The sequence below is a fragment of the Carlito syrichta genome, unplaced genomic scaffold (assembly GCF_000164805.1).
Source record: "Carlito syrichta isolate Samal-C Ts95f unplaced genomic scaffold, Tarsius_syrichta-2.0.1 Scaffold316511, whole genome shotgun sequence".
NCBI classification, from domain to species: Eukaryota; Metazoa; Chordata; class Mammalia; order Primates; family Tarsiidae; genus Carlito; species Carlito syrichta.
The window spans coordinates 157539-169085 of NW_007260607.1; the positions used below are offsets into that span (position 1 = coordinate 157539).

Consider the following 11547-nt stretch of genomic DNA (forward strand, 5'->3'; position numbering starts at 1 on the left):
CATCATGTAAGTTATAGTCTAGTTGAGAACCCAGATGCTAATCACTTAAACTAAGTTGTCAGCCGGGCTCAATGACTCAGCCTGTAATCCCAGCACTTTGGGAGGCTGAGGTGAGTGGATTGCCTTACCCCGCGGGTTCGAGACCCACCTGGGCAACTTAGGCCTCATCTCTACAATAAAATCAAAAACTAGCTGGGCGTGGTGGCGTGCACCTTTAGTTCCAGCTACTTGAAAGGCTGAGGTGGAAGGATGCCTGGAGTCCAGCAGGTCGAGGCTGCAGTGGCCGGAAGTGGTCACTGCACTCCAGTCTGGGTGACAGAGTGAGACTCCAACCCAAAAACAAAAAACACAACAAAAAAACTAAGTTGTAGCCGGGCTTGGTGGCTCAGCCTGTAATCCCGCGCCTTTGGGAGGCTGAGGTGAGTGGATTGCCTGAGACCGTGGGTTCGAGACTCGCCTGGGCAGCGAGACCTCATCTCTACAATAAATCAAAAAATCAGCTGGGCGTGGCAGCGCATGCCTGTAATTCCGGCTACTCGGAAGGCTGAGGCGGACGGATCGCCAGAGCCCAGCAAGTCGAGGCTGCGGTGGCCGGGAGCGGCCACTGCACTCCAGTCTGGGCGACAGAGTGAGACTGCAACTCAAAAAAAAAAAAAAAAAAAAGATGGCAAATTTTTTATTATGTGGGTTTTGCCTTGCAAAAAAAAGAAGAAAAGGTAATTCCTTAACCCTTGTAAAGATTTTTAGAGCTAACTGATGTAAATAAGCCTATACTTGGTAGAATTTGTAGCAATTAAAAATAAAATGAAAAAAAGTAAACACCTACCTTAAAGTTTAAGAAGTTGAACAGGATGCTATATATATATATTATATATCTGCTTAGACTAGATGAGTTCTTACATTTCCTTCATCTAGGTTTCTTAACTTTTCTTCTTTTGAGTTCAGAGACTCCCCTAAGGCTCCAAGCCTTTCACAATCATTCCCATAACTATGGCAGCAGAATTCCAGGGGTTGTCAGAGAGGAATTTCTGACAGGTGGTTTCTCACACAGGTCTCAACATACTAGAACATGTTAGTTTTTACCTTCAACAATATTTCCATGAAAAGTACAGTCCAGGGTCAACTCAGTATCTCCGCCATTAGAACAAAGTCTGAAATGGGCAAGGACAGACTGTGAACACACACAAAGACAGCAACCAGATTTGAGGTTACAATGGAGCCCGGGACAAAATTGTTCTCCCTTTTTGGAATCTCTTTCTCACAAGGTTAGGGTTACTTTCAGCATCAAAAGAATGTTTATCAAGTTCTCTTTCTCAGACAGCAGCTGGATTCTTTGAAGCATTCCTTTACACCACCTTTCTATCTTATAAAAAATAATTATCACACTTAGTACATTTTTAGCAGGCTGATGGAATCTATAAGTTGAAAGGTAAACAAACTCAACCCTCTTTCTGTCAAGTCAACAGAAAATAAACTCTCCTGAGGAGCAGATCCTTCAGAGCAGGTTTTCTCAAATTCAGCACACTGACACTGGGGGCTGGAAAATTCTTTGTTGTGGGGAGGGATTGTCACTGAAGGATATTTAACAGCTCCCTGCTTCTACCCACTAGATGCCTGTAGCAACCCTCCCTCTCTCCTTTGTAAGTCATGATGATTAGAAATGTCTCCAGACAACTGCTCCCCAGTCCCCAGTCGAGAACCATTGATTTAGGGGTTACAAGCGAGAGTTATAGAATATCTGGTTTCAGGGTCTATAGGTTTGAATCCTGGAAAGCATCCTAGCAACTTGGGAAAAAAGTTGTTCTATATATAATAATACCTCTCATGTGCTCAAAATCAAAAGCCACCATTGTACTTTGATTTTCTCTTGTTGAAACACTCACTTGCACCCACTGAAGCAACAAATACCTGCAGCAGAACAGGACTAAAAAAGTGAAAGAAAGAAAAAGGCATAAGAAAATGAAACTTTGAAATTTAAAACAGAAAAGTATAGAAAATGGAAGAAAAAAGTATTAAGTTTTAAATATTTTAAAAATTCAACTTAAATATTCTCATCAAAAAAGGAGGGGGGAACTTCTGCTTGTTCTACTTTGTAAATAATAGCTTATTAACTGGCAGCTAACGAAACACAAAACCCAAAATTTGCCTCATTGTGTCATGGAGATTATGCTGCAATGGAGAAACTGGCCAAGCCCTTTCCAAGAGATGCTACGTGCCAGGACAGCCCCCAAACCCTGCCAAGCCTCAGAGTGCTTTCCAAGGTGGAGAGATGGGCCACAAAGCCAACTCAATGCAAGTATACTCTGGAATGGGAACAGAAACAAGCTCATTTCACCACCCTCAGATAGCTGGGGTCCAGAAGACCTCAGAGGTAAGTGGACCTGCAGCTTCGCAGGCTTAGCACAAGGACACTCCTTTCCCCACCAAAGAACTCCAAGTACATAATGCTACAAATATAGTTATATATTCATACAGTATCTATCAGATGCTTACTACAGGCCAGACATTGTTCTAGGAGCTTGTGGTATATTCCCTGCTCTCAGGAACCTCATATTCTAGTGGATTTTTATCAAAATCAGCATCCAGAAAATTGAATTCAAAACACACTATGTCCCAAAACCTGCACTGAAAGCCCCTGATCTAGGCCGGTCCTCTAATTTTCTAGTGAAAACTGAGCCCAGAAAGGTTAGGTGATTTGCCTCAAGGATAAATTAGTAATGGGCATCAGTGGAACAGTAAAAAACATACCAGTGCAAACAACTCAACAGTTTGAAGAGGGACAAGCTATAACTTGACCTTTGGGTTCCACACTACTGCATCTGCTGTGCAACATTCTAGCAGACATTCAAAATAACTAAATGAAGTCATCATGAGCAAGCCCTAGTGAGAAGGCAGTGTCTAGGAGTCTAAAACATTTTAAAAGTTTTCAGGCTGGGTTCGGTGGCTCAGCCTGTAATCCCAGCACTTTGGAAGGCTGAGGCGAGTGGATTGCCTAAGCCCGTGGGTTTGACACCAGACTGGGCAACTTGATGAGACTGACTAAATAAATAAATAAATAAATAAGTCAGGTATGGTAGCACATGCCTATAATTCCGGCTACTTGAAAGGGTGAGGCAGAAGTATCACCGGAGCCCAGCAGGTTGACGCTGGGGTAACCATGAATATGCCACTGCACTCTAGCCTGGGCGACAGAGTGAGAGTCCAACTAAAAAAAAAAAAAAAAAAGAGAGAGAGAGAGAAAGGTTTCCATCACAATACAGCCTCGACCTGCTGGGCTCCAGCGATCCTTCCACCTCAGCCTTCCAAGTAGCCGGAATTACAGGCATGCGCTACCATGCCCGGCTGATTTTTTGATTTATTGTAGAGATGAGGTCTTGCTGCCCAGGCGGGTCTCAAACCCGCGGGTTCAGGCAATCCACTCACCTCAGCCTCCCAAAGGTACGGGATTACTGGCTGAGCCACTGAGCCCGGCTTCCTATTCTTTAAGATTCACAAAATGTCCAATAAAAAATGATATTTCAAACCTTTCTAATATTTTTTCACATAAATACATAAGTTGGAAAAAAAAAATCTGTTGTGGAAAATCCATGGCTGTACCTGAATGGTACTAACCCTCAGGTTTATCAGAACAGGGGAGGGGAGAGAAGAAGGGAAAGTCCACACCAACTTCTCAGGACTCACATCCCTTCCACAGGGTCACCCAAATCCCTCCAGCTCATCCCTGTTCTGGAAGAAAGCCTAGTGATGACATGAAAGATCTTGTTTTAACAGCTTTTGCTTAGCTGTTACTGGAATAACAGCTCCCCTGCATCCTACAGCTGAGAAAATGCCTTCTCAAAGTCTACTTTACCTTTCTTTCATCATCCCTCAAGTTTCAGGAAGCCACTTTTCCAGTTCTCCTTTCCTTTTATCCTTGAAATTCATCTCCTGGTCTGGCGCAGTGGCTCATTCCTATAATCCCTGCACTTTGGGAGGCCAAGGTGAGAGGATTGATTGCCTGAAACCATGGGTTCGAGACAAGCCTGGGCAATTTGGTGAGACCTCATCTTTACAATAAATTAAGAAAAATTAGCCAGGTGTGATGGCACATGCCTGTAGTTCCAGCTACTTGGAAGGCTGAGGCAGAAGGATCGCCTAAGCCCAGCAGGTCGAGACTGCGGTGGTCATGAGCATGCTACCGCACTCCAGCCTGGGAGAAAGAGTGAGACTCCAACTCAAAAAAAAAAAAGAAAAGAAAAGAAAAGAAATTCACCTTCTTCCACTTCCAGCTTGAAGTGGAAGGAATGAATAGGTGTGTGCCTTTCCTCCAAGCAAATACCTGCTTGTCGTTGTCTTTTCAATGTAAGCACTGCCCAGATACCCATTTTGGAACCAGGTCCTCATTCCAAGGTGAGCAGAACACCAGTCAGCCTTAGTGATGATGCTGCATTCAGGTACAGACTACCTTGATGGCATCATTTTGACAGGGAACTATCATGCAATTACCCCCTATATCCCCCAGCCTGAGAAACTTCCTGTTAATGTTCTTAAAATACATTTGCAAAAGGAGACAGGCCCAAATGAAAAAGCTTATAAATCATATTTCTTCTATCAAAACATCAACAGAAATGACATGTTCTCTTGAACCCCAACCTTCATCTTCTTAATCATAGTATTGGCTACACAAGCACATAAACATGTTCACCTGTTCATGTGGGGAGCAGTCTTCCCTCTACTTTTTAGACTATGACGATCAGCACCCCAGCATCAAAATCATGCACGTGGCCGGGCTCGGTGGCTCAGCCTGTAATCCCGCGCTTTAGGAGGCCGAGGTGAGTGAATTGCCTGAGCCCGCGGGTTCGAGACCTGCCTGGGCAACTTGGTGAAACCTCATCTCTAAAATAAATCAAAAAAATTAGCCAGGCGTGGTAGCACGCACCTGTAGTTCCAGCTACTTGGAAGACTGAGGCGGAAAGATCACCGGAGCCCAGCAGGTCGAGGTTGCGGTGGCTGGAAGTGGCCACTGCACTCCAGTCTGGGTGACAGAGTGAGACCCCAACTCAAAAAAAAAAAAAAAGAAAAGAAAAAGATCACGCACGCACAGTGGACCTCAAAGCTAGACTGACTGAATGAACTGTTTCTGGGCTGGAAAGTCAACAGGCCCAAGGGGTAGGCAGTTCAGGAAATAGATCTTAATTACTGTTATTTGTTCAGTCAAACCTAGCATTTCCCCAGTCAACAGGGTAGAGCCCTTGTTGATTCAGCAAAGAGGGTTCCTTTGAAGACTCTGGATCTATCTCACTCTCCTTTCTTCCCTCAAGAAAATTCAAGGCCTTAGTGCTCAGGGTGCCCCAAGGGAGGAGCCAGGTCAAAGCCAGGGTGAGGCTGACAGACTGAGCCTCAGAGGTAGGAGCCATGGCCCTCCACAAAGAGAAAGGAATCAGTGCTAGGCCAGGGCTCCTAGATAGGAAACTAGGGGGTTACAGGATAGGCGGGCTGGGAATAACTAAAAATAGTCAGGACACAATTTGGTGGTGGTAGGAGGGGCAGCCTGGGGAAACTGAGGAGCTGCTGGAGTAGAGGAGCAGAAGCTTGGTAGGAATGTAGGTGTGTGCATGGGACAGTGGAGAAGAATGGGAGTGCAGCAGCCTGGATGAAGAGATACATACAGGATGTGGAAGAAAGCCTCCAAATAGGCCAGCCCAAAGCAGAACAAAAGCAAAGACTGTCTCCAGAAAAAGCAGAGCACACTTGCAAATGCTAAAGGACCTTAGCTCAATGGCACTCAGAACATGGGCAGCAGCATGGGCATCTTGGGAACTTCAGGTTCTATCCAGACCTGCAGAAGCACAACTGCAATCTGTACTGCACAAGCTCCCCAGGGACCATCTGAAATCAGTTCCACAGTGGCATAGGTCTATGTTCAAACCACACCTTAAACAGTCCTATGTTTACAAAACAACATGTCACACACCCAACAGCCAGTTTCCCTAAGCTCTTCATTCAGAAGGGCCCCTCAGTGACAGCAAATCATAAAAGCAAGTTTCCAGTGAGATTGCAAACTCCTTCAATGTAACAAGAGGAGGAAGGCAGTACAGTGACTCACACCTATAATCCCAACACTTGGGGAGCCAAAGCAGTTTGCTTGAGCCCAGGAGCTCAAGACCAGCCTAGGCAACATAGTGAGACCTTCTCTACAAAAAAAATAAAATAAAATAAAAACTAGCTGGGTGTGGTGGTGCACACTTGTAGTCCCAGTTACTTGGGAGACAGGTCTTAAAAAGGCTTACCCCAGAGAGTAAAAGGAAAAGGATTGCCTGAGCTCAGGAGGTCAAGGCTGCAATGAGCTGTGATCCACTGCATTCCAATCTGGGTGATAGAGTGAGACCCTGCCTCAAAAAATAAATAAATAAATAAGGGAATTATAACAGACTAGCATGCAGTTCTGAAAAAGATGTCTATAATTCAATATGGAAAAAATGTTATCGCACACATCCTTGGGAAAGATAAAGTAAATACTCTAAAATATTAACAGGGATTGTGAGATGTTAGATGACCTTTGTTTTCTTTACCTTGTCCTAGTTTTCAACATTAAGCATGAATTTCATAAGTTTTTTTTTTTAATTAAGAGAAAACTACAAAATTTTAATAGACAAAGAATCAAAGAGTAGAAAAAAGTAAAAAGTCCATGGAATTTGCTAACTTCCACATAGGATATGATTTGCTATCTATTTATAAAATGCATTCTATTGGTCTACCTTAAAGAGCAAGACAGCTTTGGCAAAAATCAACAAATATCAAAAGAAAAAACACTATAAAATGAGTTTCAAAAATCACTGTAAAAAAGATGGTCCCAGGCACTTTGGGAAGTTAATGGGAAGATCACTTGAGCTCAGGAGCTCAATACCAGCCTGGGCAACACAAAGACCTCATCTCTACAAAAAATTTTAAAATTAGCTGAGCATAGTGGTATGCACCTGTAGTCCCAGCTACTTGGGAAGCTGGGTGGGAAGATCACTTAAAGCTCAGGAAGGCGAGGCTGCAGTGAGCCATGATCACACCTCTGTACTCCAGTCTGGGTGATAGAGCAAGACCCTGTCTCTAAAAAATAAAAAATGGTCCCAACCTCATTCTCTGAGGTAAGCCTTTTTAAGGTATTGCTTTGACATGGAAAAAAATCTATTACACTGGTCTTCCTGAAGAATCAGCCTGCTATGTAGCTGTGAATAGGTCACTGTTTCAAGGTGGTGTCTCAGTGGAGAGTCAAGGCTTTTGCTTGAATCATTGTCTCCAGTCATTTCCTCTCATCATCACCACAAGTTCAGAGTCTACAAGGAGTCTTGAGAATTTGTGATATGGTGGTCGCTGAACGGAGATTCACTCCATAAGAACAAAACTGGACCACATGGGGACCAAATCTAAACCTGTGGTGTTACCCACCATTTCTTACACCCTGCTCCTAATATCGTCCCTGTGTCACTGGATGGGCATGGAGTCCATCGTGGTACTTAAATCAAGGTTTTTCTTAATCTGCAGGGACAATTTGTAATTAGTTATTTTTTTATTTTCTGTATTCTTGATGTTCTGGAGTCTGGGGCCTTGCTGACCCAGGGGAAACAGTAGCTCCCAGGGAAGGCTAGCTAATTCCTCAAGATGGCAACTACTCCCCAGTGAGCACAACTTTCATATGCAAACCAACAGCCTCAGAGCCATACCTGTCAACTGCCTCCTCCCTTTGGGAAGGCAATATTTCCCTGCCCTAATCACGCCAGGGCCAGGTACCAGACAACTAGAAACAGCCCCTAAGCCCCAGAGCCCACAGAAATAATTCAAACTCGCCAGTCCTAGGCCTGCATACCCTGCCTTGCCTGGTCCTTCTAGAGGAAACTACAATAAAGGCATATGCCTGTGCTTTTCCCTGGTTCCTCCTGTCTCCATCCTGATCATGCTGCTTCCTAGGGCTGTGTAAGGTGGTGTGTCCCTTCCTCTTAGGGACTGTGAGTAACATACTATCTTTTCAATGCAGCAGTCTCGTAATCTGTTGGCCTCACCATACCTGAATAATAGTAAAGCCTACCTTTTAAAACATACACATGCCCAGGCATGGTGGCTCAGCCTGTAATCCCAGCACTTTGGGAGGCTAGGTGAGAGAATTGTCTGAGCCCAGGGGTTCAAGACCAGCATGGGCAACTTGATGAGTCGTCTCTACAAAAAATCATAAAAACTAGCCAGGCATGGTGGCGTGCATCTATAGTTCCAACTACTTGGAAGGCTGAGGCAGAAGGATCACCTAAGCCCAGCAGGTTGTGGATGCTGTGGCTGTGTGCGTGCCATTGCACTCCAGCCCGGGCAACAAGAGTAAGACTCCAACTCCCCCCCCTAAAAAAAAAAAACCACAAAAATTCTCTCAATATTCATTTTTTAATCCCACAAATTTTCCTTAACCATCATCTGTTCCCAATTATATATGGGCAGATGGCAAACAGAAAGAACATATAAAAAATATTAATGGAGAATTAGGAGATGATATTTAGCTTGCTTTTGCAGGAACAAATGTTTGGTATTTTATAGGACATACAGCTGTCCCCCAGCATCCATGGGGAATTGGCTCTAGGATCTCTTAGATCGCAAAATCCTTCAGATTCAAATTCCTGATATAAAATGGTGTAGTACTTGCATATATCCTACACACATCCTCCCACTTACTTTAAATTATCCCTAGATTATATATAATACATAATACAATATAAATACTATGTAAATAGTTGTTATACTGTATTTTTGTATTGTTCTATTGTTATTTTTTTGTTTTGGGTTCTTCCAAATATTTTCAATCCACATTTAGTTGAATTCACAGATGCAGAATCCTAAGGATATAGAGGACTGATTATATATATAATCATATTCTGCCAGAAAATTATTACCTGTTCATATAACTTTTTCATGATATGTAGTAAGGTTGGCATACTCATGCTTTATAAAGAGTATTCCACCTGGAGAACAAGTTTGAGAGTCAAAGTTCTAACTACATTAAAATAAAATACTATCATATAGACTAAATTCTTGGTACCCTTAGGCATTCAGAATGACTTGGGAGTAACCATTCCAGAGCCAGGGATTAAAACTAGCTGTCACTGGGCTCGGTGGCTCAGCCTGTAATCCTGCGCCTTTGGGAGGCTGAGATGAGTGGATTGCCTGAGCCCGCAGGTTCGGGTTCGAGACCCGCCTTGGCAACTTGGCGAGACCTCATCTCTACAATAAATCAAAAATTAGCTGGGCGTGGTAGCATGCGCCTGTAGTTTCAGCTACTTGGAAGGCTGAGGTGGAAGGATCGCCGGTGCCCAGCAGGTCGAGGCTGCGGTGGCCAGGAGTGGCCATTGCACTCCAGTCTGGGCGACAGAGTGAGACTCCAACTCAAAACAAAAAACAAAAAAACAAACAAACAAAAAACCTGTGGGCTCAGGCAATCCACTTGCCTTGGCCTCCCAAAGTGCTGGGATTGCAGGCTGAGCCACCGAGGCCAACCTTAGTCTATTTTTTAATTTTTATTTTCAGAGACAGGGTCTTGCTCTGCCACACAGGCTGGAATGCACTAATATGATCACAACTCCTCTGCAGTCTCAAGCTCCTGTGCTCAAATGATCCTGCCACCTCAGTCTCCTGAGTAGGTGGGACTACAGGCATGCACCACCAGGTCTGGCCAGATTTAACTACTGATGATACAACTTCCTGCTCACCAACTAGAAAGGTAGAAGTGCTTGACGGGCAGGCTTTTTAGCCAGTGTCCAAGCTTTCCAAAAAAGACAAGGAGAATTTGGGTAGAGAACAAGGAATAAAATAAGCAGTAGATCTGGGCTCGGTGGCTCAGCCTGTAATCCCGCGCCTTTGGGAGGCTGAGGTGAATGGATTGCCTGATCCTGTGGGTTCGAGACCTGCCTGGGCAGCGAGACCTCATCTCTACAACAAATCAAAAAATCAGCCGAGCGTGGTAGCGCGCGCCTGTAATTCCGGCTACTTGGAAGGCTGAGGCGGAAGGATCGCCGGAGCCCAGCAGGTCGAGGCTGCGGTGGCCGGGAGCGGCCACTGCACTCCAGTCTGGGCGAACAGAGTGAGACTCCACCTCAAAAAAAAAAAAAAATAAGCAGCAGAAACAACAGTAACAAAAGCAACAGCTACTGCCAAGTGTGGACAAACACAATTTTTGCACACCCATTATGTGCAGCATATATTTTACCGAAGTCTTTACAGACATTACAGAATTTAATGTTTATCACAGCCCTATGTTGTTATCACCAACCTCTATTATAAATAAGAAAGCTGATCAAATAACAAAGACACACCCATTAAGTAAAAGAACTGGAATTTCTGCCTGAGTTGGGTGATTCATGAGTCCATTTCTTTCCACTAATTTATAATGTTTAATTATTGGTGTCACACTTTGAGCATGTCTTCACAAACTTCCTCGCATTCTATCCTCATAACCACCCCACACGACAGGCAGGGAGGGTAGCATCATTCCCAGTGCACAGCTCCAGAGCTCATTCATGTTCTTTCCAACATAGTACCCTGCCGGATGAGTGTAATGAGCAGTAGGACCTTGTGGTGAGCTCACAGAGGAGACCAGAAACACCAGAAACACCAGAAAGAGAGACAGCAGCTTTGCCACCTCTACACTGCCTTGAAAGCACAGGATTCTACTGTGTGCATCTGTAATATGCACCCACACATGTATGTATGTACAGCAAATAAAACCCCAGAACCGCCTTTCGCCTCGTTGCGCTCCTGAGAACAAGATGGGCCACCAGCAGCTCTACTGGAGCCACCCGCGGAAATTTGACCAGGGTTCTCGCTCTTGCAGCGCCAAACCAGCACGGTCTGATCCGGAAATGCGGCCTGAATATGTGCCGCCAGTGTTTCTGCCAGTACGCGAAGGACATAGGCTTCATTAAGTTGGATTGAGTGATCTTCTTGAATGGATTATCCAAGCCGTCTACATAGTGGAAGCATGCTAGCTCCTTGTACATAAAATAAAAAATTCTTAAAAAAAAAACCAAAAAAAACCCCAGAACCCCAGTCCTACTTCAAAGTGCCAAACTTTGCAAGTTCAACTATTTGGAAAAGCAGAGAATTACATGCTATCTTTTCATGAAAACACCAAAATTAAAAAGAGGCGAATCTTAGGCAACCAAGAAGATGCTTCTACATAGCATTTGTTATAAATAAGAGTTACCTACCATTTCTTAAATACTTCCTTTGTATGAATGCACTACTCTTAAGGTGCTTTCAAGACTTTCCTTTGGCTGGGCATGGTGGCTCAAGCCTGTAATTCTAGTACTTTGGGAGGCCGAGGCGAGAGTATTGCCCGAGTCCACGGGATCGAGACTAACCTGGGCAACATGGTAAGATCTCGTCTCTACAATAATTCAAAAAATTAGCTGGGTGTGGTAGCACACACCTGTAGTTCTGGCTACTTGGAAGACTGAGGCAGAATGATTGCCTGAGCCCAGCAGGTTGAAGCTGAGGTGGCTGGGAGCATGCCACTACACTCCAGCCCGGGCAGCAGAGTAA

The 11547-nt window shown here is 44.3% G+C and overlaps 1 pseudogene; it reads left to right on the top strand.

Moving 5' to 3' along the window:
* The first annotated feature begins 10763 nt into the window (after window positions 1–10763).
* On the top strand, window positions 10764–11019 carry LOC110594631 (annotated as a pseudogene).
* Window positions 11020–11547: the final 528 nt, after the last annotated feature.